Source organism: Triturus cristatus, chromosome 10 (genome assembly GCF_964204655.1).
Source record: "Triturus cristatus chromosome 10, aTriCri1.1, whole genome shotgun sequence".
Taxonomy (NCBI): Eukaryota; Metazoa; Chordata; class Amphibia; order Caudata; family Salamandridae; genus Triturus; species Triturus cristatus.
The window spans coordinates 487149465-487176489 of NC_140593.1; the positions used below are offsets into that span (position 1 = coordinate 487149465).

The 27025-nt window shown below is 42.5% G+C and overlaps 1 protein-coding gene across 1 annotated transcript in view; it reads left to right on the forward strand.

The window, feature by feature from the left end:
* ADARB2 (adenosine deaminase RNA specific B2 (inactive)) overlaps positions 1-27025 on the forward strand; it is a 515069-nt gene that overhangs the window by 12328 nt on the left and 475716 nt on the right. Inside the window, exon 2 of the mRNA XM_085630113.1 lies at positions 10915-11001. The gene's annotated coding sequence lies outside the window, so the exon portion shown is untranslated. The remainder of the gene's footprint in view (positions 1-10914; positions 11002-27025) is intronic.

A 27025-nucleotide genomic window follows, 5' to 3' on the forward strand; every position in this document is an offset into this window, starting at 1 on the left:
GCAAGCACTCTGGTTGAGAAGATCTTTATCCAGAAGACAAAGGGAACATTGTAGGAAGTTGAACCTCACTGAGGGTTGGCACTATAGTTCCCAGAAGCCACCTGCACAAGGACTTTAAGTGGCCAGAAGTCACCTGCACAAGGACTTTTAGCAGCCATGCTGGGGGGCTCGGAGTGTAAGACTTCAAGATTGTGGGCTTTGTGATTTGTGCCTGCCAACTGCAGGAGACTAGTTTCTCTAGTCCAAGGGAGTTCTAGTGAAGTCTGGAGTTTGCAGAGGGGTTCACCTGCCTTTTGGAACCAGTCTCTTGCCTTAGTTGAGTCGAAAGGCAGGCTGGCTGCCACAGGTGCAGAGCTTAGCACCTATCTTCGTGGAGTCCTGACTTGTCTTGAAAACGGGTCTCTTCTTGGTATCACATCGAATCTGATGTTCTGGTGTCTGAGCTGTACCCTAAATCCTAGATTCAGAGTATGATAGTTGGTGTGAGAACTAGTAGCCAATGGGCATCTAGTCCTGCAGCAAATACACCCCAGTAGTGACAACATCCTGTGGGTGTATGTCACTAAAACTAGTCAGAACCTGTTTCTAAGCCTAAATTCAAGATGTCCAGAAACATCCTTGACTGTACACCTCAGGTGCAACACCCTACAGGTGTGGTTAGCCTTGTGGAGGTGGATGCCCCCTGCATAGCTAATTTCCCGCCTGCCCATGAAATATAGTTCATGGGGCAGGGGAAGACTTTGTCTTCGAGTAGGGGACAAGTTCCTTTGTCTAGTGGCACCAATGAAGACTTTGAGGCTCACTGCCACACCAGTCTAATCACTAGCCATCCTGGGTGGGCGGATGTGTTACCTCCTGCTCACACAGGTCTTTGTCTCTGGCCTCTAGGAGTAGCAGACAGGTAATAGTTTGTTGTGCGTGCACAACCTGATTTTTAACTGGGTTTAAACTGAAGTTCCCAAATTTTTTGTGTGCTCCTGGCGTAACGTGCTCCGTATCATGATGTCTAATCTGAAAATTATTGTGGCATTTTGGGAGAATTAGACACTTCTTTCACATGAATCTCTGATGAAGGGCTAATGGCCCAAAATGCATTGGACCATTTATGTCAAATACATGGAAAATCAATGAGATACACTTTGATTTGAATCAAAACACAAGAAAATGCACGTTCATGGAAAAAAATGAAATAATAGAACAGCAAGATTACTAAGAATTTTGGTGTGATCCCATCTTGTGAAATAAAACAGTCACGTATTGAACTACATGTTAACCCAATCGTGGGCATAGTTGAGCCCAGGGGGAAGCTTCCAAAAGCGCAACTAATAAGTAGCAGACAGTTCCCAGCATGAGGTCAGACTTCTGTCTTGGTGGCAAGCTTCAAAAAGCCTGCTAAGGCACAGAAACACTGGTTAAACTAGTTGGGCACTGTCTAAAGTGTCACCTGGGTACATGCTGGTTAAATCTCGTTAACACCAGTGTATCAGGGATTAAAAAGCACGGGTTTTTGGCACCAAACATGAAAGAAATTGGCTGGGACACCATAGAGATGGACATATAGGTAATGTCCTAATGGCAACCTATGGTATCTTATGGACCACAAGTCACTTGCGGTAGAATTATTTCTAGAACACTACCACGGGTAGTATATGCTTGCACATATACTTAAACACATGTAATATACTGCATTCTACCCCCTGGGCTATAGGAGGCCTACCATAGGGGTGACTGACATATATTAAATGCTGTGAGGTGACCCTGTCACAAATGGGGTGTGCAGGGTCAAATTTAAGCAGGCAAGCTGCTCGTGCAGGGCTGACATTGCAGACCTGCAGACTTCGTTTTTACTTGGGTCACTCAGGGTAGCACAATAAGCGCTGCAGCCCTGGTGCCCCTTTTACACCCCTGTCATGGGTACCACTGGTACAATTTACTAGGTCCTTACAAGGGTGTAAAAGTACTTTGCCAATTGGGTGTACCAATTCATATTTACAGTTTAAGGGAAAGAACACTGGTGCTGGGCATGGTTAGTAAGATGTGAAACAAAGGAGAGTACGCAGTTCCCCAATGGAGGGAGGGGATGAACCAACATGAGTGGAGACAGAAAGGAGGGGAATCCTCCTTGTCGGAACTAGAGTCCTCACACACCCAGCAAGCTAGGTGTCATGCTTAATCATATGGACTCGCTCCTCGTCGGGTCGGCGGTGCAATACCCGACGGGCACCCATAAAGGGGCTCTTTAGCGAGATCTTCTGTTTCATGTAGTGTGTTCTGAATTATACTGTGCATTTCATCAGGACCTATAAACTATCTACACATAGTGGTCTGGTGGAAGAGTTCCTACCTCCCACTAATATGGTTAGTAAGACCCAGCACACTCTCAGATCAATTACCACAGCAGTTAGCAGTTCAGAATAGGGCTAAAAGTGTGGGGCATCTGCAAGCAGCTCAGATAACAAGTATACAGCAGGATTCAGTATTTTGTTTAAGTCAGTGATACGAGAGCTGGGAGGTCAGTAAATAAATACTATAATGAATAGGTTACTTAGGATTGTTCAGCATTGAGCAAATGTGCACTACAACTGCATGAAAGGAGACTTTAGTATTATTGAACACAGAACCTGCCAATAAATCCAGTTATTGCTCCTTACCTGACTTGTGTGTCTGAGTTACAGTTAAGGGCACATAAGGAGGTTCAGGGACAATAAATAGCTTTATTAACTGGCTACAAAGTCAAGACGATCTGACTCTGCAGAGATTTCATAGCTGCAGGCCACAGCAGCTGTACCGTGGTAATAGTCTGGGGACCGATAGCAGTCGGTTGTGACACATACATTTTACTACTCCCCTTATTCTGTGCAATAGGAAACAGGACACAGATCAAAGAACCCATGTATATAATGCTTAATCTGTACAGGAGTAAGGTGTGATGGTAACACGTTTAAGCTCCCCAATATAGGATTAACAAGCCCATGAGAAAATTGGACATTGATTTCCATACGTTTAGCCCTATGTATGAAGCTGATTTCTCACTTTTATGGAATTCATAAAGAATTCCAGAGGTACCCCTCTATGCAAAGATATCCAGGAGAATTCCAATTCATGATATTTAGCCATGCAGATTTTCTAATATGTGAAATCTCCACAATGATAAATCATGTGAATTGTGCCATTTGTTTTCTCTATAAGGAATACATTTTCCAAGTGTACAAAGATATGTCTCTTATCTTTGTTCTCTTCCCTTCCCCACCCTGAAAAAGTATCTATTTTTCACATGAGTAAATTTGCTATCATTTTGATAGGGGCAAGCAGTATGTGAACACCCACATAATTATGAGCTTGAATGTCTTTGCACGGACTCCCACTGCCTGATGGTGAACTTCCCACTGTTGTACATGCAATTTAATACTGAAAAAAAGCACAAATTCTAATTCTGTGCCTCAGGAAGTATACTTTATGATCCCTTCTTTTTTCCAGCCCTAAGTAGCACAAAGGTGCACAGGAAGGTCTGCAAATGGGGCCCATAATATTTTGCATTTAATTCTATTTGCTCTATTCAAATGTATCTGAAGTTTTATGAAATCTCAGGTATCATTGATTTTCCAACCAACAAAAAAATACTAGCAGATATATAATGGAGGGGGCTTATTTTGGACCCAGGTTGTTAATAGGAGGACACTATCACAGATCAGTACTGATAGAAAAACATGCTCTCTCCATTTCTTGCATCCATTCCACAATGCTCGGTGTCTACCGTCTGCAGATGCCGACAACACTCTATCACTTTGGACTGACAGAGCTACCAGTGAGGGCATGTTGCTTTCTGAACCAGCCCTGCCTCTTGGTCTCACTTCTGTATTCAAAATCGGTATTACAAAGCAACTGGGCACAGAAAGCCTCTTTCTTGTCTGCTTTGTTTTTTCAGTGCTGCTAGCGGAGCGACCAGAGATGGGCTAGAGGAACGGTTCTTAACCTGTGGTTCAAGGACACTGTGATCCCTAAGGCCTACCCAGGGTGCCGCAACTGTTTACAAAATTAAATAAACTATACATATTAAAAAGAAGCAAAATTGAACATTTTGAAAACCTGTTTTATATTTGATTGTGAATCAAACAAAATATTTCAATATTTCTGCATTTATTGAGTGCATTCTTGTTTCTGTATTTTTGTGTATTGTTTGAGTTTCAAATCATAGAAGTTGCTAAGCCAGTGGTCCTCTGCTTCCAATTTTGACTTAGTGGGGGGTCCCTGGATGCCAGTAATGATTCAGAGAGGGGCCGCAGAAGTCAAAACGTTAAGAACCGCTGGACTAGAGCGTGGGTGCAGATAGAGACTCTCATCGACCCCAAGTTGAAGACCCATGAGCCCCCCTTCTTGGAGTGGCCACCCCACAGCTCACCCTTGCAAGGCAATGTTGTTTCTGGTCAAAAATGATGTGGGCGGGCAGGTTATTAGGCCTGTATTTCAGGCAGAGCCAGAGAAATCGATTACCCATGTGTCTGCTCAGCTCAGGGTTGCCATTCGGAGGAATCAATGGTCAGGCTAGGCTTTTTATAAATAATATGTCTTAAAGTGGTGAATACGTTAGGTCAATCCAGTCTCTAAACTCTGCTCTGTAAAATATTTCTCTCTGAAGATTTAAAACTAAGTATTTTGTTCAGTCAGTCATTCGCTCTCATGCAACACAGAGTGCCCCAAAATATATATATGTTACAGGTTTGCAACATATATTGAACACAAGGAAAAGAGGAGTTACTTCACTTTAAAATGTAGCAGTGTTGATACTGGCAGTTGTGTGTTCACTTAAGAGTGTGTAACCACATCTGGAGTATTGTTGTGGTTCAGCAACATCATACTCTTTCTTGTGCCAGAGGGCCTGCTCTCTCTAGGCATGCATAAAATAAATAGTGAAATAATAACTTGGTTTTAAAGTAAATCAGTCAGTCAAACTGCATCTAATTCTACTGGGCCTACAGAAATTAAACCGCCACTTCTGAAGTTCCTCTGTTGTCATTTGTGTTATTGTGCTGCCATCTTCATTTTATGGTTCCTTTTTAAATGTAAAGCGCCTAAATGCTCACTTGTGCTAGTGCGCTATTTAAGTACTCTAAATAAATACCGTGGCTGATTTGTTGGCCAAAACGTTTCTGATAGGAGTTTTGAGAGAAGATAAGCAGAATCTAATGGAATGCAGCGATGGCTGGAAAGAGAGTCATGAGGTAGAGAAGAAAATGTGAGAGGGGATAAATGAAAAATATAAGACTTAGGTGGATGAGAAAATAGAAGAGAGTGATTAAAAAGAAAAGAGGTCAAGAGAACAAGAGAACAAGGGGACAAAGTTAGGATGGATAAAATTAAGGAGCAAGGCAAGTTAGTCAACGAGAGAGAGGAGCGGTGAGCATGAGAGGTTTCAGTTAGAAAGTAGCGACAATAAGGCAAACAAATAAAATGAATTAAATGAGGAAGGAAATGTGAAGGAATAAAATAAGATGTGAGACGGAAAGATACATGAAAAGAGACAGGGAGAGAAGGCATTCTACAGGGGGGGCAAGTGAGAGAGAAAGCAACTTAATTTGTTTACAGTTAGTAAATGTGGATTCTGGAGAAAAGATTGCAAAATCTGGGACACATCAATTGCATAAGTAAGATGAGGTACAAAAAGCCTTCAAAATGACATGTGTGTCAACAGGTAAAAATAGAAGAAAGTGAGGATTTGTGCACGAATCCTAAAGATCTACCCTTAAGACATGGAAATTGAATGACCTCTGGTCGCAGGGGGCTAGGCGCTGTGCTCCCTCCAAGCTAACAACTGTCCCCATCCATTTTCAGCCTCCTCCATGGGGCCCCGCCACCACCGTCAAGTGGATTGATAATGATTTGAAGGAACGCGTTGACAAACATGGCTCCCGCTTGCAAAGTGGCGTATGGTTAGCAATTAGAATGCGAGAATCTAACTAATTCAGTAAAACATCACTAATTCGGCTCTGGCAAACCCATCGTTGGCCATCTGGCTAATCCTTGTTGTGCATTCAGAAGCTGCATTTCAAGCATAATTATTAATAGCGCTCATTAACCGACAAGCAGAGGAGCATACTGTAGGCTTCATTGGGAGATTACATCCCAAATATGTACCAAGATGTTCCCTGAAAAGATTTAACATAATTGGGTGCTTGCCATCTTCTCCTGCTCCACAGGGGGCGGCGTATGATGTTTGTCCTTTGTTTATCTCTACTCATATTGCTATTGCCTTTGAAAGGCATTGACAGTAATGGGAATCCCTTGTTCACCATTGCCCGCTCGCTTTGCTGCAGACAGCCAATGAGCATCAAGGATGACCTTGACTTTTCATTAAAAGCGATTGAGTCCATCTGCGGAGGATAAGCTTGATTGTGACGTGCATTAGTGTAATAGCCATGAAAGGCAGGTTGCATCAAGACCACGTGACACCGCGGGGCTTGAGTAGAGCGGTGAAGTGGGCATTGTACAGCGGGCAGTGAACTCCACATCACAGTCTGCTAACTAAAGACACTGACAAAGTCAACTCCCCGAGAAACTCCCTCGGATTCCTTCCAACAATAGAGTCCTGATTCTCAGATGCCCTATTATTCTGCGATAACTACAGCACGAGTATACTCACCGGCTATTCAATACATCTTTTTTTTTACTTTTCCAATGCGTGTAACCATTTCAATGCCAAACTACGAAAACAGAGCACTGAATATATATTTCGCCTGAAATGTAAAAATCCACGTTTTATCTTAGTTATAAACATTGCTTTTTTTTTTTTGTCATAAGCTCTCTTTCTGACCCTTCGGTGTACATACTTCAAGTAAAAATGAAATATGCAAATATTAATTGTTATCTGCATTTTCCGCTCCTAATGAATCGAATGTCATTTCTTGTTGAGTTTCTGGCGTGCCGTCGGGTAGAACTGACTGATTGGATTTTTTGACACCTACACTTTACTACTACCATATAAGGAGCAAAAGAATAGGGGTTGTGTCTGAAAGAGGGGAAAGAAATGGACTGAATCTATAAGTCTGGACACCTGGGTGTTGGCCATCTCAATTTCTCATGATGTTCAAGCCACATGGACACATATGCAGTAAAAAGGTGGACTCCACAAAGGCCCGCTTTCCTCATTGTTCCTGCACAACATTTACACAATGGACACTAGCTGAAAGTTCCTTTTATACCCCAGTACTACAGGTCAATACTAGGGGGCATATTTAGCAAGTAAGCATGCAGTGCCGCATGCCACCTTGCTGTGCTGCGCCGCGTGATAGGGCAGGAATGAGCCATATTTAACATGATACGGCACATTCCTGTAATTTCCCCGCGCTGGCGGACAATGCGCTGCCTAGCGCTAACACAGGTACCCTTGCACCATGGTACATGGGGGCCTGCGTTGTAAGCAGGATGTTTTTGTGCAGGAAAGGACACCTTCCTGAACAAAAACAATCCCCTGAGGCATTTCCCTCAGCACACATAGTAAGAGGAGAAAAGAAGGAGAAATACAGTTATTTCTCCTCATTTTGCCTCCCCTGGGAATGAGTCGCATGTTGACACATTCCCAGGTCTACCACTAATGGTAAATCTGGAAATGCGCCAAAATCCATGGGTGGATGCGTGAGAACACCCATGCTTCACCCATGGATCGCCTCTCTGGGGCAGAATAATGCAACGCACCAATTTGCACTAGTCTTGATTTATCAAGCCACTCAGGGCCACGCAAGGTTGCCTTCTGTGGCTTGATAAATCTAACTTAAGAGTTGTGTCACTCTTACGCCCCATTGTGTGATGCAAGGGTGACACAACTCTATGATAAATTTGGCCCTAGGAGTTTTTATTTGCCATTAGACCATACTTGCTTTAAAAAAAAAAAAAGCCTCATTTCATTTTTCTATCACATTTGGTGCTACTAAGTGGTCACCAACTAGAAGAAGCAGTGCATCACGAGTAGCTCTGAGAAGTAAAGTAAAATCTCACTACACATATAAAAAAGAAATCCATGTTTCCAGGACTTCACACAACATTTTTATTTTTATTTGTAGCTGCATTTTCAGATGAGGAAAAGCCACTGCCTATTTAAAGTGTCTGCTATTTAAGTAATCGCAAAATTTGCGGTTACTTAAATTTCGATTGCATTTAGGGAATTGCAAATTGCGATTCTGTAAATGCAATGCAACAACAACAAAAAAATTGTGATTTCGCTATTAAGAAATGCAAATTACCATCAACTTAGAGTTGATGGTAATTTGCGAAAACTTTGAAAAATACACAAAAGTGCATTTTCAAAGTTCTATGTTGCACACACACATGCCGTTGGGGCATGTGTGTGTGCAACATGTTTCTTAATAGCACTTTCAGGGGTGCATCAGGGTGTCCTTTTGGTCCCCCTATCACCCATGAAATTGCGAGTACCTATTTGATACTCGCAAATTGTGCATGCAATTCCCATTGATTCCTATGGGCCTAGGGCCCATAGGAATCAATGGGAAGCCATTCCTTAATTGTGAGTCGCAATTTGCGAGTCGCAATGAAGGAATTTTAAGGAATCACATTTTTTTTGCGGATCCTTCATGCATTACATTTTGCGATTTCTAAATGGCGAATCAGTAAAATTCGCTATTTAGAAATTGCAAAATGCGGGATTGATGCATGTGCCCCAATGTTCCATAAGGTGCAATAAAAAATATTTAAAAGAGCAAATACACTTTAGATTTTAATTTCTGTATGCTAAGATTACACTTCCTACACTTACCTATGCATGCATGTGCATTTGAATACTCCTGTAAATCTGGAAGTACCACAGTTTTCCAGGATCACTTTGTAATTTATTGTCAATTCCAGGAAAGTCCGAATTTTACTCAAATCCAGGGCACATATCCAGAATTTCTATTTCCAACTTTCCAGTCAGGACTCTTCTGAATCAGGCACAGGAAGTGATGCAGGGATTCTGTGTTTTTTCAGTAATGTTGTCCATGAGATCTGATAAAGCCAAAGTGAGCTAGTGGCAGCCTCTTATGAGAAATGCAACATTGCTTTGCATTGTTTTCATCTGGCAATATGTAAATAAGGCTTTGATTGGTGTTTCAGATAAACAGATGCACTGTGATTCCTGTGCTTGTTTTCCTGTCACCAGGTTCTTTGTTGTACGCAGAGATACCGTGTGGGAATGAGGGTGATTGCAAGTTGAAGGTGTGAAGGGTCAGGTAATCCATTTGTCTGAAAAAAATCTAGTGGAATCAGAGATTCCTTCCTTTTTATCCTTTCAGTTTCTTTTTTGAAATCAAGGAATGAAACATGAATTGAAAAAAAAAAATTGGACCCCAGAGCTGAACTAATTCATTTCGAACTTTAAGGGATAAGGGGGCATATCAGCAAGGGCCAGAGTTAAAATTATCGCCGCTTTAGCGTCCGTTTTCGGACGAAAAGCGGCGATAATTTTAACGCCCTATTAGCAAGGACATGCTAACGCGTGAATCCATGCTTCTTCGCCCTTTCCCTTAACGCCTAGCTTTGCATCTCTAATGAGATGCAAAGTTGGCGTTCCTTCCCAGAATAACGGGAGAAATGTCGCTAAGCGACATTTCTTCTATTATCAAGCCTCACGCAAAGAAGCATAGCGACAAGAAAAGTAGCGATAACCTCTGTTATCGCTACTTTCCTTACTCCTGCTTTGAAACTGACTTAGCCATGATATCCTATGGAAGGTGGATATCATGGCTAAGTATGTGTAGCCCTATCAGCAAGCTTTCGCCAAAAGTTGTGTGATTATCGCTGGATTTCCAGCGATAATCGCACAGTTGGCAGCTTGCGCTCTGAATTTTATCACTTTGGAGATAAGCGTTGCTGATAGCACGCTATCTCCGCGATAAAATTCAGAGTTGGCCGGCGATAATTATCCTCGCGCTAAGTGCGCGTAGCGATAATTATCGCCGGCCCTTGCTGATATGCCCCAAGGTTGGGTGGATTCAGGGTAGTAGTACTGGGCCTCACCCTCCTGGAGCACTGACACTCATGTCCATCCTCTCCCAAATGTCGCAACTGTCTGTCAGTTTGTTGGAGGTAGTGAAATGGTGGGGAATGCCTGATAATGGAGTAAGAGGAAGAGGGCTAGTTCTACTCTGCCCTAAACCGCCAGGACTGTTGAACGGTATGCCCGTCTCCTTCCGTCCAGCCCTTGATAGGCAAGCCACACCAGCAGCGATCGGGGCATGTAAGCGCAGTGGGGCGGTGGGGAATGTCGACAGATGACGGAATAGGATTGATTTATTTATTTAATTTTCCCTATTCCGTTGTCTGTCGACTACCCGCGCCCCCTCCCCCCCCCCCTGCCCCGCCACACCACGTTTACCTGTACGGACCGCCACTGAGTCACACCCTCATCTATTCCTATCCAACTGACTGTCAGCAGACAAGAAAGAAGGCAGTGCGTGTGTAAGCTCCACCCTATCTAGTTCCAGCAGGAATCCAGTGCGCATAAACCACATCATTGAAATAAACATTTTTTTTTAAATTATGTTTTAGTAGCAACAATCTGTTAGTACATTGTTTTTCACGTACAATTATGACTGTTCACTCTTTTGTTTAGGATGTCAGTCGGTTTCCAACTAGAGAACAGCACTTTGATTGTGATTGTTTTTAAGAGTGTTTTTGGTGGACCATTTATAACACAAGCAAATTAACCACAATGGCGACGTGAAAATCTTAACAAACATTAAGAAAACATGTTAATTAGTTCACCAAAATCCATAAAGAAATGTAGTGAAATTGGGAGAAAGCTGCATCTCCAATGCCACAGAAGCAAAACACAATTGAAACGTTCTCTTTCATAAAAGCCTGATTTTTCTTAGAGGATGATTAATTGTAGTGTATTTGTTCAAAATATTGTTTTTTCATGTTTTTCAGAAAAAACAAGTGTGTTACCGAACTTCATCGCTTCATTCAAGCATGCAAGTACAGGCACAACAAGTTTGGAAGATGAAGACAGTTTAAGTGAGTAATTTCCTGCTGTGTACATCAGAAACGTAGTATTGCATGATATGTAATTTAAAAATAGTCAGTGCTAAGTTTGAGCTGGTGGTAAAAGAAAGCCTTGGTATTGGGTGTGCCAGCATTTAATTGCACCGGCTGCGGGCTTCTGAGCAGATTTTTGGACATTTATTCTTTTGAAAGCACCTAGCATAGTAAGAATTTTACAACGTATAATACTCTAGATATATTTGGGGGTCTACCAGAGGGCATTAACCGAGGCAGTGAATTATCACTTGTTAGAGCCTGGAATGTAGTTAATTTAAAATAATCCATGGTGTTTGTTTTAGTCAAAAACAAAAGTTAACAGACTCATAAAGCTTCACAATGTGGCAGCTTATTGCCTAACAAATGCCCTAATTTAGTCATCCAAATGTCCACAAGTTAACTCATACATAAATAAATTTTTTCTCCTGTTATCTTGAAAGTGCACCCAATATGTTAGCATATCTCTTTCTCTTCTTCGAATGTCCACCCTTCCTTATATCCGTACTACTGCAGTTATATCATTGGCTGACGGTTTCTAGTGGAATACGCACCTGCTCACAACCATATTCAAACCATGAGATACTGTTTGCTGGCTTACCAGATTGCATTTGCACTTCACATGCACTAGCATCATCGGTCGTAAAAGTACAAGAGCTAATTTAAGACATGAGACAGGATGACAAAACATTTTTGACTGGCGCTATTTCATGTCGTTAATTAAGTTGCAGTCCTTGGTGCAAACAGATGGACACAGGGTTCTGCATGTAGTAATGTTTTTCATGAATGTTTGTGCATTTTTTGTTTAGTGTTAGTTTATTATAATGGTGATTTGTTCTATGTTGCTACATTTTGGTGAAATATTGAAATGTGATGTTATTGTGTTATATTTGGAGTGTTGTGTTCTGTTCTGTTTTTAATCTTTCCTTGTGTTGGGCCCTGTTCTGTTTACTTGTGTTGTTATCCGGCTTCGTATATGTTATTGTGTCATGTTCTAATGGTTACTTTAGACATGCCAACAAATGCTGCTATATTTCCAATCAAAACAGTAGCACAAGTCTTTAATTAGCACTCGCAGTGCTCATGGTCTCTGACACAGTTTTGTGCTGACTTGTTTCTTAAATAGTTGATTACCTGGAACAGCACTATTGTACCATCTTTGTTAGTAGTAAGAGGTTATTTGTCACACAAATTTTAAAAGCATAGGCTGCTTGTGGATATTTAGCAGCATTTGTAGTCATATCTAAAGTAAAAAACAGAACATAAAAAAAATAAACAATGCAACACAATTGAAACACGGCTAGTCACGACATACCAAAAGAGTCAAAACAGAATGCAACACAACAAGCACGGGGCAATACGACAACATCATGTTGCAATAATGCAGCACAAAAAAACAGCAATATAAAAAGCAACAGAACACATCCCCACCACAAGAAAATGCAGATGGTAAAAATTGGGTTTCTGGTTGGCAGAAGTATGCACCCTGCCCAAGCAGGAACCACAATCATAGTCAGGGTAAGTCAGATACATACCCTAAATTAACCTGTGCTTACCCTCTGGTAACTTGATATAGACCAGTCAGGAATGTGTGATGTTATCCCGCATTCTTTTTACCCGCAGGGAATCACAACGCGGTCATTACAACGACCGCGTTGTGATTCTGCATACCATTACTCTGCAAGTCGGAACATCGACTTGCGGAGGGGGGGACAAAATACTAACTTAAGACAAAATATTAACTTTACTACTACTAAATGCCTTCTGTGAATACCAAAAGTAGTAAGTTTTTGGATTTTGTCTCAGATTAGTTCTGTGAATTGGCCCCTCGGTTCTGGGGATGTAGAGATTCATGTCCAGTCCACCAGGCAAGGGGCAGCAGGGCAGGCACAGCAGTCCAGCAAGTCCAACAGAGTCCAGCAGAGTTTCAGTCCTTTCAACAGTGCAGCAGTCGTTCCGCCTGGTAGAGTGTCCTCAGGTCCAGAGTGTGCTGAGTTGGTGATGTCAGGGGTCCAGTAATTATACTCAGTTGTGCCTTTGAAGTGGGAGAGATTTCAAAGAGAGGCCTTTGAAGTGCATAAGGTCTCTGTTCTTCCTGTCCTGGCTCCAGATGCACCACAGGGGTATTTGCAGCTCTTTGTGTGGGGGCAGGCTCAGCCCTATTAGATGCAAGTGTCAGCTCATCCTTTCCATCTAGCTCAGGCAGACCCATCAGCCTGGTGATGGGGCATTAGGATGTGAATGGCATACCGCATCTCCCTTTCAGTGTGACTGTCTAGAGGAACACAACATCCAGCTTCACCCACCCCAGATGTGTATTCAGAGACAGGCAGAGGTACAAAATGGGTAAAGTAAGAAAATGCCAACTTTCTAAAAGTGTCATTTTCAGACTTACAATTTGAAATCCGACGTTACCATAAATTGTGACTTTAAATTGTAAAAGTCCAGAAAAACTAAACTCAAAAATCCATCTTGTCCCAATTAGAAATTGCACTTCTAAAATGTTATAAGGTAATCCAAAGGTTAACCTATTGGACAGATAGGCCTTTCAGTAGTGAACACAAATTTACAAGTTTTTCACTATCAGGACATGTAAAACTTAAACTTAAAAGTGCATGTCCTACTTTTCAAATACACTGCATCCTGCGCTTGGGGCCATCTAGGGCCTACCTTAGGTGTGGTTTATGTGTATTAAAAAGGAACGTTTGGACCTGGCAAGAGGGTTAAATTGCCATGTTGTCAAGTCAGTTTACAACTGCAAACACAGGCTCTGCAATGGCTGGCCTGAGACATGTTTTAAAGGGCTACTGAAGTGGGTGGCACAATCAGTGCTGCAGGCCCACTAGTAGCATTTAATGTACAGGCCCTGGTCAATTTAGTGAACTATACTAGGGACTAATGTAAATTAAATATGAGAATTGTGAATTGGGCAATGTTATCTTGTTTTAGGGAAAGAGCACCTGCTTTATATGACTGACTATTCAGCAGTTGTAAAGTGCTCAGAATCCTAAAGCCAGCAAAAGAGGAGGTCAGAAAGCAAAAAAGTCAGGGGAAACAATACCAAGGATGCCAGGTCAACCACCACACAACCAATATGCACAAACATTCTTGTCAAATGTCACCACCTTCAGAAACCTGCTTTCATGATACAATGGTAAAACATATTTTTTGTAATCCTAAAACATGTCAATTGAAGGGCTTCTCATTTGTTGCCTGTTAACCACTTTATCCCAAATCCACATGCTTCTCATCGCAGAAACTTGTGGCTTTACAATACCAGCACCACTAACACAACTAACTTTCTCGCTCCCAAGAACCATCCTTTGCCTTTTTCATACTACTGTACCAATATCCCAAATCATCCTTCGCTAAAGAAACAACCAGACAACGAATTCCTATCCTTTTGGCTATTACTACACTTATTAGCCTTACCTGACAATAAAGGTGGAGGCACTTTCTATTTCAAGCCCTGTCCTTCCTTTCCTTGCTTGATGGCTCAAGTGCCGAGTATAAGCTTGGTGTTCCTGCACAGAGGCCTGAGCAGTGTTTCTCAAATTCATTGTTATACTAAAATCAATCAGCACATGGAGCACAGGGATCCACAGTGAACAATTTAAAGATACACAAATATTATACAAATCGCTGAGAGGACTGACAAAACAAATGAAGTGTACTACATGCAGCCAGACATAGTGTGAATATAACTTAGACATCCAGCTTCAACCCAGCCGCAGGTTCCCAGCATTGGCCTCAGTAAAAGGTGGACTCTTTTACATTACTCCATTTTGGTTGCATGTGGGAATACGGATGGCAGAAATATTGTCTGACATAAACTTTTTGTCCTAAATATAATGTTTTTTTTAATGTAGGTTGTGTGGGAAGTGTGCAGATAGAGTGCATTGCAGAAATGGAAGGTGGAAGCAGGTACATTACTCACTGTGTTGAAGACAGCCCTTGGAGACGTGACCACAACACTTAAGGGTGCAAATAATGGTGCAAAGAAAGAGCCTTGTAATAACTTTCAAGGAAAAGGCAAATTAGGTCACAAAATGCAATAAGTAACCCCTTCCTTTCTTCGAAAAAAAGTGGATAAAAAATAATCTGTATCATTAACTCTAAGAGGGGAGTTTAACTGTAAGATAGCAAGGATGTTGTGTTGAGCCTCTAGGTGTGTCCACTTAAGCATTCTTATTTCATCTCTCCCAGACACTCCCAGCACAATTCTCCAAAGCTGCTCATGCAATAGCAGTAATTGTGATGGATTTATATGGCCTAATCTTCAAAAAGAGGTTCTCTCACTATTGAGTAGAGACATGCAACCGCAGCTAAAAAGAGTATATGAGCCATGCCAGGTTACCTTGTCACAATTGAGAGTTATCAGTAGTGGAGCGGCAGAGTTGCTCTCGTTCACAGTTAGAGATTAGACAATGAGCTGCAAGACTGGGTAAGAGAGAACTGAAATAAAGTTCACATTTATAAATCAAAAACAATGTTTATTTATGCAAACAAAGTGTCAATGCTTTGGAAGCTCCAGCTGAGGTTCCAATTTGGCCCTGCGTTTGGGCTCGCTTATAAGACCCAGGTGCTATCAATTAAATGGGTTATCAAACAGTGGCGGCTCGTGACCTGTAAAAATTGTGGGGCTGTAATCTTTGGCTCGAGTTCAGTGAGCAAATCGAACTTCTCAGTGAGCTTGGGCTGGGCTCACTCAGTTCCACTCTGACTGACTCACTCTCACTAGGTCTTATTCTCACTCTGACTCACTCATTTAGGGCCATATTATCAAGGAACGGCGACAACATTATCACCGCTTTAGCGGGAGGAAACTGCCACTAAAGCGGCGATAATGGGCTTGATAATATGGCCTGGAGAATTCCCATAGAAGCCCAGGTTCTGGTGTGAACCTGGGCTTCTATGGGAATCCATAAGAGCATATTATCAAGCCCATTATCGCCGCTTTAGCGGCAGGTTCCTGCCGCTAAAGCAGCGATAATGTTATCGCCGTTCCTTGATAATATGGCCCTTAGTCTCACTCATCCTCAGTTAGTCTACCTCAGTCTCAATCTAATTCATTCTCACTCCACCCCGCTCATTCTCACTCAATCAATATCACTCTAACTCACCTATCGCTGAATCTCACTCTGAATGCTCTAGTTTCACTCAGTCTCACACGTTTCCATTTAGTCCCACTCATTTGGACTCACTGTGACTCACTCATTCTCTGACTCACTTTTCTCACATATTCTTTGACTCAATCAAGCTGCGCCTCACTAAGGCTCACTCATCGTCTATCACTCTCTCTTACTCCCTCTCATTTTCACCTATTCTCATTAAATCCATTTTACTCTGGCTCATTCACTCTCCCGGACTCAAGTTGTCTCAATCATTCCCACTCATTCCTACTCTGTCTCACTCATTCTGACTCACTTATACTTTGACTCACTCAGTCTTACACACAGTAACACTCACTGTCATTCTCCCTTGCAGTTACACTCACTGTCATTCTCCCTTGCAGTTACACTCACTGTCATTCTCCCTTGCAGTAACACTCACTGTCATTCTCCTTCACAGGTACTCTCACTGTTTTTATCCCTCAAAGTAAAACTTACTGTCATTCTCCTTTGCAGTTACACTCACTACCATTATCCCGTGCAGTTACTGCCATCAGGAGAGGGCTGTGCAGGTAAGAGTAGTGGGGTGGGGTGGGGGGGACTTGAATGACACCGAAAAGGAAAAATTAATTATTTATTTAATTTTAACTTCATCGGAGTCTGTCGAGTCTTCCACCCACCCCACCACCCCACCGCTCTTACCTGCACTGGCCACACTTGACTGTCATTCTCCCTTGCAGTAACATTCACTGTCATTCTCCCACACAGTTACATTCATTGTCATTCTCCCTTGCAGTAAAACTCACTGCCATTCTCCCTCACAGTTACATTCACTGTCATTCACCCTCACAGTGACACTCTCTGTCATTCTCCCTCACAGTAATTCTCAATGTCATTCTCCCTCAAAGTTACACTCTCTAGCATTGTCCCTCACAGTTATACTCAATGTCTTTCTCCCTCACAGTAAAAATCACCTTCATTCTCTCTTACTCACTAGCATTCACCCACACACATACCCACTCTTCCTACCACTCATTGTCACTCACTGACTCCTTTTCCTGATTCTCTCACTTTAACACACACTCACACACACACCTCACATGTACATGCTATCTTTCGCCGACATACTCTTACACACAATCAGCACACACTTTTTAAAAGCTTCGAAGCTTTTTTCCTTTTACTTACCTTGTTGCAGGTCCCGTTTGGACTCTTGCGTGGCACCCTGGCATGAAACTGAAACCTCGAAACTGTACATTGGCAGATTTGAGGTTTTAGTCTCTGCTTTTTCACCACACCCTTTCCAACCCTGCCACAAGTTGGAAAAGGGTGGGGTGACAGGCTGATTGTCATTTAGCCATGGGCACTGCATGACTTAAGCCTGCAGCGCCCAAGTCTACTTTTAGCTGTGATGCATAGCACATCACAGCAAGCATTGGCATAGCCAATAGGTCTCGCCTTTGGGACCTTATTAAGTGTTTAGCCATGCATAACTAAACACTTATAAGGTCCCAAAAGCGAGACCTATTGGCTATGCCAATGCTTGTTTTAACTGCTGCAATCTATTGAAGCCTCAAGGAGAAAGTGATCGCGATCAAACATCAAAGCGGCCGCGAAAGTGGAAGTAATTGCGGTAAAGCGCGACGCGCGCGCCCGCGCACATGCACTGTAGATCTAGGCTGGCCCTCACAAAATGTCTCGCCAGACCAGCGCATGCGCTGGTTCAGGCGAGACCTAAAAAGGGGAGGCATAGAGGCATGCCAGGGCCCCAAGGCCAGGTAGGAGATTTCTCCAGCCCCGTTAATGTCTCTCTGAAGGCTGGTGCAGGTGCCCTCATGTGCCATCAGGCAGAGACTGTTGCAGAACCCGAAGGAGGTTGACATTTTTATTAAACCAAGTGTGAAAAAAAGAGAATTATTCAGTCTTGGTATAATAAAAAGAAACAGGCCAGAAAACAAGGGGGGTGCAGCCCATGAGCTCATTACGAGGAGCCGTCACTGTTTGCCAAGCAGTTTTACATCTTGTCATCTTTAAAAGTTGATGGTAATTTGCCTGACAAAATATAGTTTAATACCTGCGAATGATTCGTGTAAATGTGTACATAAATAAATATAGTGGTGGTAAAAACCTTCAGGGAGAGGGGTTCCCTCATTAGTGTGCCCATGCAATTGAGGTGAGCGACTTTGTCTCAGTGTATGATTTCTACCGGATGTGAAGATCACACCACCTGGAAGGTGTGATATTTTGCCCCCTTTTTTCTGCAGAACTTAACTTTGGATGGGGGCGGGGTCTTCCTCTTTCACTATCCCATCCCCCACACCCAGTACACTAATAGTTGCCTCTCTACCAAACGCTGCATAGGTAATATTGTGCACATTTCGATGCTGTGTGCACATGATAGCACAGACAGGTTCTGTAACAGGGTACACCGTTATCCTGCCTTAGAGGGGAGGGTGCTGGAATCCACCACATGGAAAAGTGCACTCAAAACTACACCCATCCTCAGGGGTTCCCCAAGTCTCGTGGAATTATCTGAGTCGCCACAGGCGCAAAAAAAGCGAGTTCTGTGGATGAGACAGAAGCTTTCATACTTTGTGCCACCATTTTGAAAGTGTCTGCAATTATGTCACTCCTGGGAGCAATCTTGTCGTGGGTGCTAATTAAGTAATATTACCCTTTTACAACGCAAACCTACAATTACTTAAAACCCCAAGATCTCTTTAATACACGTCACTCACTGACTACCGCAGGTTATGGTACAAAAGGCGTTTGCTTACCCTTTTCATGATGTCGCAGGACAGTGAACACGATGAGAATTCCCAGTAATGTTATTTATAGTGAGGAGAAACCATTAGCCGAAGACTGTGTGCGGGGAGCAGTGAAAGGTGAAAGATAATAGCAGCATGGTACATTGTGACCGGAAATTCGGTATGTGCACATATGCCCAATCATGTATATATCAGAATATTACATTATGCTGCTTAAAAGCCAGCATTAAGTGATTAGAACTGCTTTAAAGACATCATTGAGAGCTTACATTCAATGATGTGGGTCATTCTGTTACTTAACGGTGCTGTATCGACACACTTTCTGCATCAACTGCATTATTTAACTAACATGATTAGCACTTTTCTCACTGTGTGTTGGCTAAAGGTTTAAAATAAGAAGCACGTTTTAAAGTTACAGCGCTGACACACAATATCTGTTTGCTCCCATGAATTTTGCATATGATCTCATTGGATGGAGGTTTCCCTTTACACATATGTTGAATCACTGTGTAATCCTGACTATGATACATTTTTTGTATTAAAGTGTGCGCGCGCTATGTTATTTCTATATTAGCAGCGGTCCGTGCAGGTAAGCAGTGACGGCAGGCATGGCTCGCGGGTGGCGGGAGGAGTCGCAGGCGCAGGGGTGTCGTGCGAGGATGGGCATAATTAAAAAAAAATTAGCTTACCTTCACGCCGGGTCCTGCGTCTCTGCTCCTGCCCTCCTCAGGAAACAGGAAGAACAGCCAGGCCCCACTGACCAATCAGAACGCTGCAATCCAGCATTGTGAATGGTAGGGGCCCAGGCTCCCCATATCAATCACAACGTTGCAATGCAACATTGTGATTGGTTTTGAGCATCCTGGTTTGATGCTCAAACAGGGAATGGGGGCCTGAGCATGTTCTCCACGCAGGCTGTAATGCAGCCTGCATGGAGAATGGGGAAAGTGCGCATGGCTGGTTTGGGCAGCCCCAGAGGGCCAACCAAACAATCATTGCGCACTTAGGAGAGGGCAAAATGCTCCTTTCCTGCTCTGTGAGCGAGCAGAGCAGCCCCACCCACCCACCACCCCACCCACAATGGAAGGAAACATAAAATGATAATAACTTTTAGTTATTGCCATTTTATGTTTCCTCTTCTTGCACTGCTTGAAAGCAGTGGGGCGACGCTCCTCTGCCAGAGCAGAGGAGCTGCCACTGCAGGTAAGCACGGTGGGGCAGTGGGGCGGGGCAGGGGAATGTTGACAGACTTATTTATTTATTTAATTTCCCCTATTCCGTCGTCACTCGACTTCATCCCTCACTCCCCACCGCCCCACTGCATTTACCTGCACGGACCACCGCCGTTCCATATCCTTAGCATTCAAGAAGATAACCCCTTGACACCACCCTTGTTTCTATCAGCTGCAACAGCTGCGGTTTAAAATAGGGTACCTTAAAAAGACAGAGGCGTGAGTCTACAGCCAAGCATTAGCAGAAATCTGCCACAAAACGTTCAGTTGTTGATATATTTCATGTGCTGCTCACTTTCGTAGCCCAAGTAGCAGCTTTAACCTTGCTCTTGATTTCTACTTTATCCTTCCCATTTTATTTGATTACCTGTAAAATAGCTTACCTGGACTCACCTTGTTTTTTATTTCCTTTTTCTGATCCTTGTACGATTCCGAAAATATATGGTCTCTAACCTAGCGCATTTCGCAAATGATTTTCTGATTGTAGTATGACTGACTGAGAATGAGGTCCATTTTAGCAGTGGCGGCCGGCATGGCTTGCGGGTAGTAGGACGGGTGTGGTGGGGGGTCGCAGGCACGGGGGGGTCAGAGAGGATGCACATAATAAAAAAAAATTATGAACTTACCTTACCGCCGGGTCCCGCATCTCTGCTCCTGCTTTCATCAGGAAACAGGAAGCACAGCCAGGCCCCACTGACCAATCACAAAGCTGCAATGCGGTGTTGTGATTGTAGGGCACCCAGGCTCCCCTGACCAATCACAACGCTGCAATGCGGCATTGTGATTGGTTTTGAGTGTCCTGGTTTGATGCTTAACCAGGGTATGGAGGCCTGGGCATGTTCTCCAAGCCGTCTGTAATGCTGCCTGCATGGAGAATGGGGAAAGTGGCATGACTGGTTTAGGCGGCCGCAGAGAGCCGGCCAAACAGTCATTGTGCACTTAGGAGTGGGCAAACCACTCCTACCCTCCCCTGCTCCATGAGCAGAGCAGCCCTGCCCACCCGCCCTCCCACAAAGGAAGGAAATATAAAATGATAATAACTAAATGTTAATTATCATTTTATGTTTCCTCTTCTCGCACTGCTTGAAAGCAGTGGGGCGACGCCCCTCAACTATAGCGGAGGAGCCGCCACTGCAGGTAAGCACGGTTGGGGCGGTGGGGTGGGCGATGTCGACAGATTTATTTATTTATTTTATTTTCCCTAATCTGTTGTCTGTCGACTTCCTCCTTCCTGCCCTACCTCGTTTACCTGCACGGACCACCGCTGTTCTATATCCTTAGCATTTAGAAAGATCACCCTTTGACACCACCTTTGTTTGTATCGGCTGCGGTTTAAAAGAGGGTACCTTAAAAAGACAGAGGCGCGTTTCTACAGCCAAGCATTAGCAGAAATCTACCACAAAATGTTCAGTTGTTGATCTATTTCATGTGCTGCTCACTTTCGTTGCCCAAGTAGCGACTTTAACTTTGCTCTTGATTTTATTTATCCTTCCCATTTGATTTGAAATCCCTATAAAATAACTTACCTGGACTCACCTTGTTTTATTTTCCTTTTCTGATCCTTGTACGACTCTCGAACCTATCGCATTTCACAAATGATTTTCTGATTGCAGTATGACTGACTTAGAATGAGGCTCATTTTAGGCGTAGAAGAAAATCAGCTTTAGCTCTCATATTACCTTCATACATTCCAAAAATTGATATTTAAAAAATACATATACTTTTGCATGTATAGAGTGAATTTGAGTTACCCTCTTTATCCATTAGTCTGTTCAACTGCCATTCCCATTTTGCTTTTGTTCACCATGGCATACAGCATTGGGCTATGGATCACCCACTTACGTCAATCTCTGTTTCGGACTATGAGTGCTGGCATTTTTCCTGCTTGTGAAACATTATTTCCCATTCCATAAACACAGACACCATTACTTCTGATTTATTTTTCAGGTTATCTTTTATTGGACTAATATATTTATGTACATTAATTTTGGATAAAATTATTTCATTTGTAATTTTGTGTGTGTGACTGTGTGTGTGTTGAGCTGTAAAATGACAAAAGACTTTTACCACTCCAGGCACAATTTTACTGCTATGGATTGGTAAAATGCCATCCTAGCCAACCTGGAATGAATAAAAGCAACCCCTGACATGTGTTTCGCTATCATTATAGCTCTTCAGAGAGGTTTAGCTTTGTCCTGACAAAAGGGAGCACCCAGTATAAATATGCAACACTCTATGCTTGAAGGGTATTGTTTTGATTTTTAGTGTGTGTCATTGTCCAGCTCGGCATGGATGGCACTGTGCAAATCTTATGCTTAAATACTTTGCTGTAGGAATGGCAAAAGACTTTGTCCCTTTCTATCTCGGTGTGGAAAGTAATGTGCTAATCCCACGATTAAAAACTTTGATAGAAAAGAAGACATTTGTGGTGAGCAAATTCATAGTGTCACTGGGGTTCTATACAGGAGCTGTTCTCCACCTAAACTTGGGAACTACCCAGAGTTCTCTGCTTCTTTTCTACATACTGTATGTAGCACTCTATGCCTGGAAAGGTATTGTTTTGATATTGTATTGTATTATAATTGTATTTATATAGCGCTTATTACCCCTAACGAGATGTCGAGGCACTTTTTTGGCAACTAGCACGCTACTCTGGAACCCATAAAGGATTAGTGGTGAATTAATATAGCCAAATATGAAAGTAATTTGAGTGGTGGATATGTTAGTCAGTTACTTGGATTGTGAAGGATAGTGGAGGGATAGAAGAGGGAAACGGTTTGCATTTATATAGTGCTTGCTACCCCTAATGAGGTGTTGAAGCACTTTTTCAGTGAGTGGCACGCTACTCTGGACCCCATAAAGGATTATTGGTGAATTAGTATAGAGAAATATGAAAGCAATTTGAGTGGTGCATATGTCAGTCAGTTCTTTGGATTGAGAAGGGAGACCGAAGGGTCTAGAAATTATTATTATTTTTTATAGTACTTTATATTATAGGAGGGGGGCTGGCATGAGTAAAAGGGTAGTGGAGAGGAATTAGTATAGGGAAATATGAAATTAATTTGAGAGATGAACAAGTTATTCTGTTTTTTGGATTGAAAAGGAACAGTGGAGGAATAGAAGAGGGAAAGAGGGATAGAAGAGGGAAGGTTCTAGAATCTTTTTTTCGAGTTCTTAGCAGTAGAAGTGGGTTTGGGATGAGTAAAAGGGAGGTGGAGGGGGAAGAGTCAGAAGTAAGGGGTTAGAAAGGCTTGTTTGGTAGATCTAAATAGCAAAAGAGTTATGAGATGATGCAAGGAGTGGTAGAGGAGGGAAGAGTCTAGAAAGGGTTATTATGGGTATCATCGAAGTGGTATGGGGTTTGGGATGAATGAGAGAGGTGGAGGATATATTGATAGAGGTATAGGATGAGAAATAGGGTAGTGCATTGGAAAGAGAAGTAAAATGAGGTTTGAGACAAGTCAGAGAGTTGAGGGAGAGGATATATTGTGAGCGGTATAGGGTGAGAAATAGGATAGTGCATTGGATATGCTGAATCAGAAGACAAGTAATAAATATATAGATACCTAAGTACATGGAAGGTATATATATGCATATGGAAGGTAGTGTATGTAGAATAAATATGCATTTAATAAACTCCGGCTGTCAAGTGTTGATGTACTTTAAATTAATTTTTCTTTTTTTGTAATTCAAAAGTGAAGCAATTGTAGATAAATAGTTGTGATAAACGATTTACTTATTTATGTAGTCACTCATATACATGTTAAAAGCATAGAATAATGTAATTATCAGTAAAATGTACATTTGTTAATCAGAACTAACAAATATCTATATTTATAAAAACATATACACGTTTATATAAAGCAATACATATATATAGGTACTTATCTATAGTCCAAATAAATGCTTCTATACAGAGGGATATGCTGTATATTTCTGTTTGCGTATGGTGGTTATGTGGGAAGAGCCAATTCTTGAGTAGTTTTCTGAAGATAAGATGGTTATCCGTGGATCTTATGTTGGGGGTAAAGAGTTCCATAGTTTGGCTGCTTTAACAGAGAAGGATGTGCCACCCATTGTTTTTTTCTTGTACATTGGGATTTTGAGGCAAGGTACCACTCTATAGCAGAGGTTCCTTTGTTTAATGTGTTTGGTGATTTTATTCCTGATGAAGACTGGCCCTGTTCCATGTATCGCTTTGTGGGTGATACAAAGCAGCTTGAACGTGGATCTTCTGGCAACCAGTAACCAATGCAGGGCTTTCAAGGCAGGGGAGATGTGGTCATGTGGCTCTATGTTTAAGAGTAGTCTGGCAGCCAAAGTCTGAATCCATTGTAGTATTTTCATAGTCGTTAAATGTGATCCTTGGTAGAGGTTATTGGCGTAATCGAGTTTGCACAGAACAAGAGAGATGGTAGCCTGGACCTTGTGCGGAAATACCAGATGGGGGAAGATTCGTCGCAGCGTTTTTATAGTAACAAAGGTCATTCCAAGGTTTCGTACTTCCTTTGATACTTTAGGTGGTGTTCCTAGATCATCAGGCCAGGCGGCAAGCAGGTCATAATTTTTCACCTCGCCCCATGTGAGTATTTCTGTTTTGGAAGCATTTAATTTGAGATGGCTCCATGTCATCCATTGGTTGACAGCTCTGAGGCAACTGAAAATTGGTGACTTTCCAATGTCTTGAAGAATTCCAGTTGAAGGAGTATTTGTGTGTCATCTGCATAGTTATAGCAAGTGAGGTGAAATTTATTAATCAGTGCCGGTAATGGCTTCATGTAGATGTTGAAAAGCATGGGCAAGATGATAGAACCTTGAGGGACCCGTGGTTTCGTGAAGTACGGTTTGGACAAGAAAGAGGGGGTATGGGGGACATTAGTTCTGTTGCAAAGGTAGGATGTCACCCAGTCTAGAGCAGTCCCCTCTATGCCGGCATTGTAGAGTCTTTGTATCAAAGTGGCATGGTCAACCATGTCAAAGGCAGCTGAGAGGTCTAAGAGAAGTAGTGCAGCAACTCTGTTGCGGTCAACTGTTTTGTTCAGGTCATCCCAGATGGCAAGAAGGGCAGATTCTGAGCCTCTTCCTGGACAGAATCCCATTTGGAAGTCTGAAAGTATGGCATTATCTTTAATGAATTGTGACATCTGGTTGAATGCTGCTATTTCTATCAGTTTACCCAGGAAAGGTCCATTTGTAATTGGTCTCTAGTTGTCAGGGTTCACTGGGTCCAAGTTTGTTTTCTTCAGTAATGGGTGTATGTAGGACTTTTTGAGTTTGTCTGGAAATATTCCTGTAGTCAAGGAATTGTTGATAATTCTTCTTACTGATGTGGCAGCAGAGTTGTTAGAAGAATTCTCTCGAAGGTTTGCAGTGGACACGGGTCAGAAAGGCTGGCAGCAGGGTTGTTTGCTTTGATCAGGGCCATAAATTCATTGTGTGAAATGTGTTGGAAGGAACAAAGAGGCAGGGTTAGAGTATTCTACACTAGCATTCTCAAAACCATTGACACACCCATACCAGTCCTTACACACCCACTCACTGATTCATAGGTCTACACACACATCCACTCAGTTACCCATACAGCCACTCATACACCAACTCACTCACAAATACAGCCACTTATATATCTACTCATACATTCATACAGCCACTCACACACAGTCAGTCACTCATAGAGCTACTCACACACCTATAGGGTCAATCACATAGCCATTTACTCACCTTTACAGTTATACAAACACCCCTCATTTATTCATACAGATAGTAACACATACTCACTCACATATACAGCCACTGGCACAAGTACACACTCATTCATACGGCCACCCCCACAATCACTCAGTCACAGATACACTCACTCCCTCATATACTCCAACACTTACCTATACTGACTTTCATATATGCAGTTACTCACCCATATACCACTGACACATGCATTCACTCACCGACACAGCCATAAACTCACTCATTCATACAGCCCCTTATGCACATACTCACTAACCCATAGCGCCACTGACTCACCCACTCAGTCATCCATACAGGCAGTTACACACCCCCTCAACCACCCACACAGACATTGAGACACCCATACACGTATTCAGACAACCAATCACTCACCCATACAGAAACTCATGTATCCACTCACACACCCACACAATCACTTAGACACCAACTGACAGATATTCACACAAGTCACTCACCCAGTCACTCACCTAATCACTCACTTAAAAAGTGAGTCACACACCCACTGAATCATCCATACAGGCAGTCATACACACACTGATTTACCAATACACCTTGTCATATATATTTCACACTACGAGACGCGTATTAATAATGCTACCAATATACAGAGAGAGACCTTTCAAATACTGAAAGAGCTAAGTAAGAAAGAGGAAAAGACTGATATCCTGATTGATTGCGACACCTTTCAAGGATATTTCCTGGGTAAGGTAGCGACCATCTTGACTGAGATCAAGAAGAACAACCCAGTCTCTTATGTCAAACAATCTCCTCTCCCAGACTCTCCCTCTTCTAACTTTACTGGCTTTCCTCACATTGATCTTAGTACTTTGAGGAAACTCGTAGCGTCTACTAAATCTGGCTCCCCTGCTGACCCCTGCCCGCCTGACACCCTTCGGATGGCAATACCGCTTCTAGAAGACCAGATTTTAGATCTTTTAAACACCTCATTAGCCACTGGACTTCTGCCATCCTCCTTTAAAGAGGCATGTGTCAGACCCTTGATAAAAAAACCGGGAGCCGATCCATCTAGCCTGAAGAATTATAGGCCAATTTCCCAGCTGCCATTCCTGTCAAAAGTACTGGAACAACATGTACTTAAGTCCTTGTCAGCCTTCCTGGAATGTCACCATCTTCTCCATGACCGGCA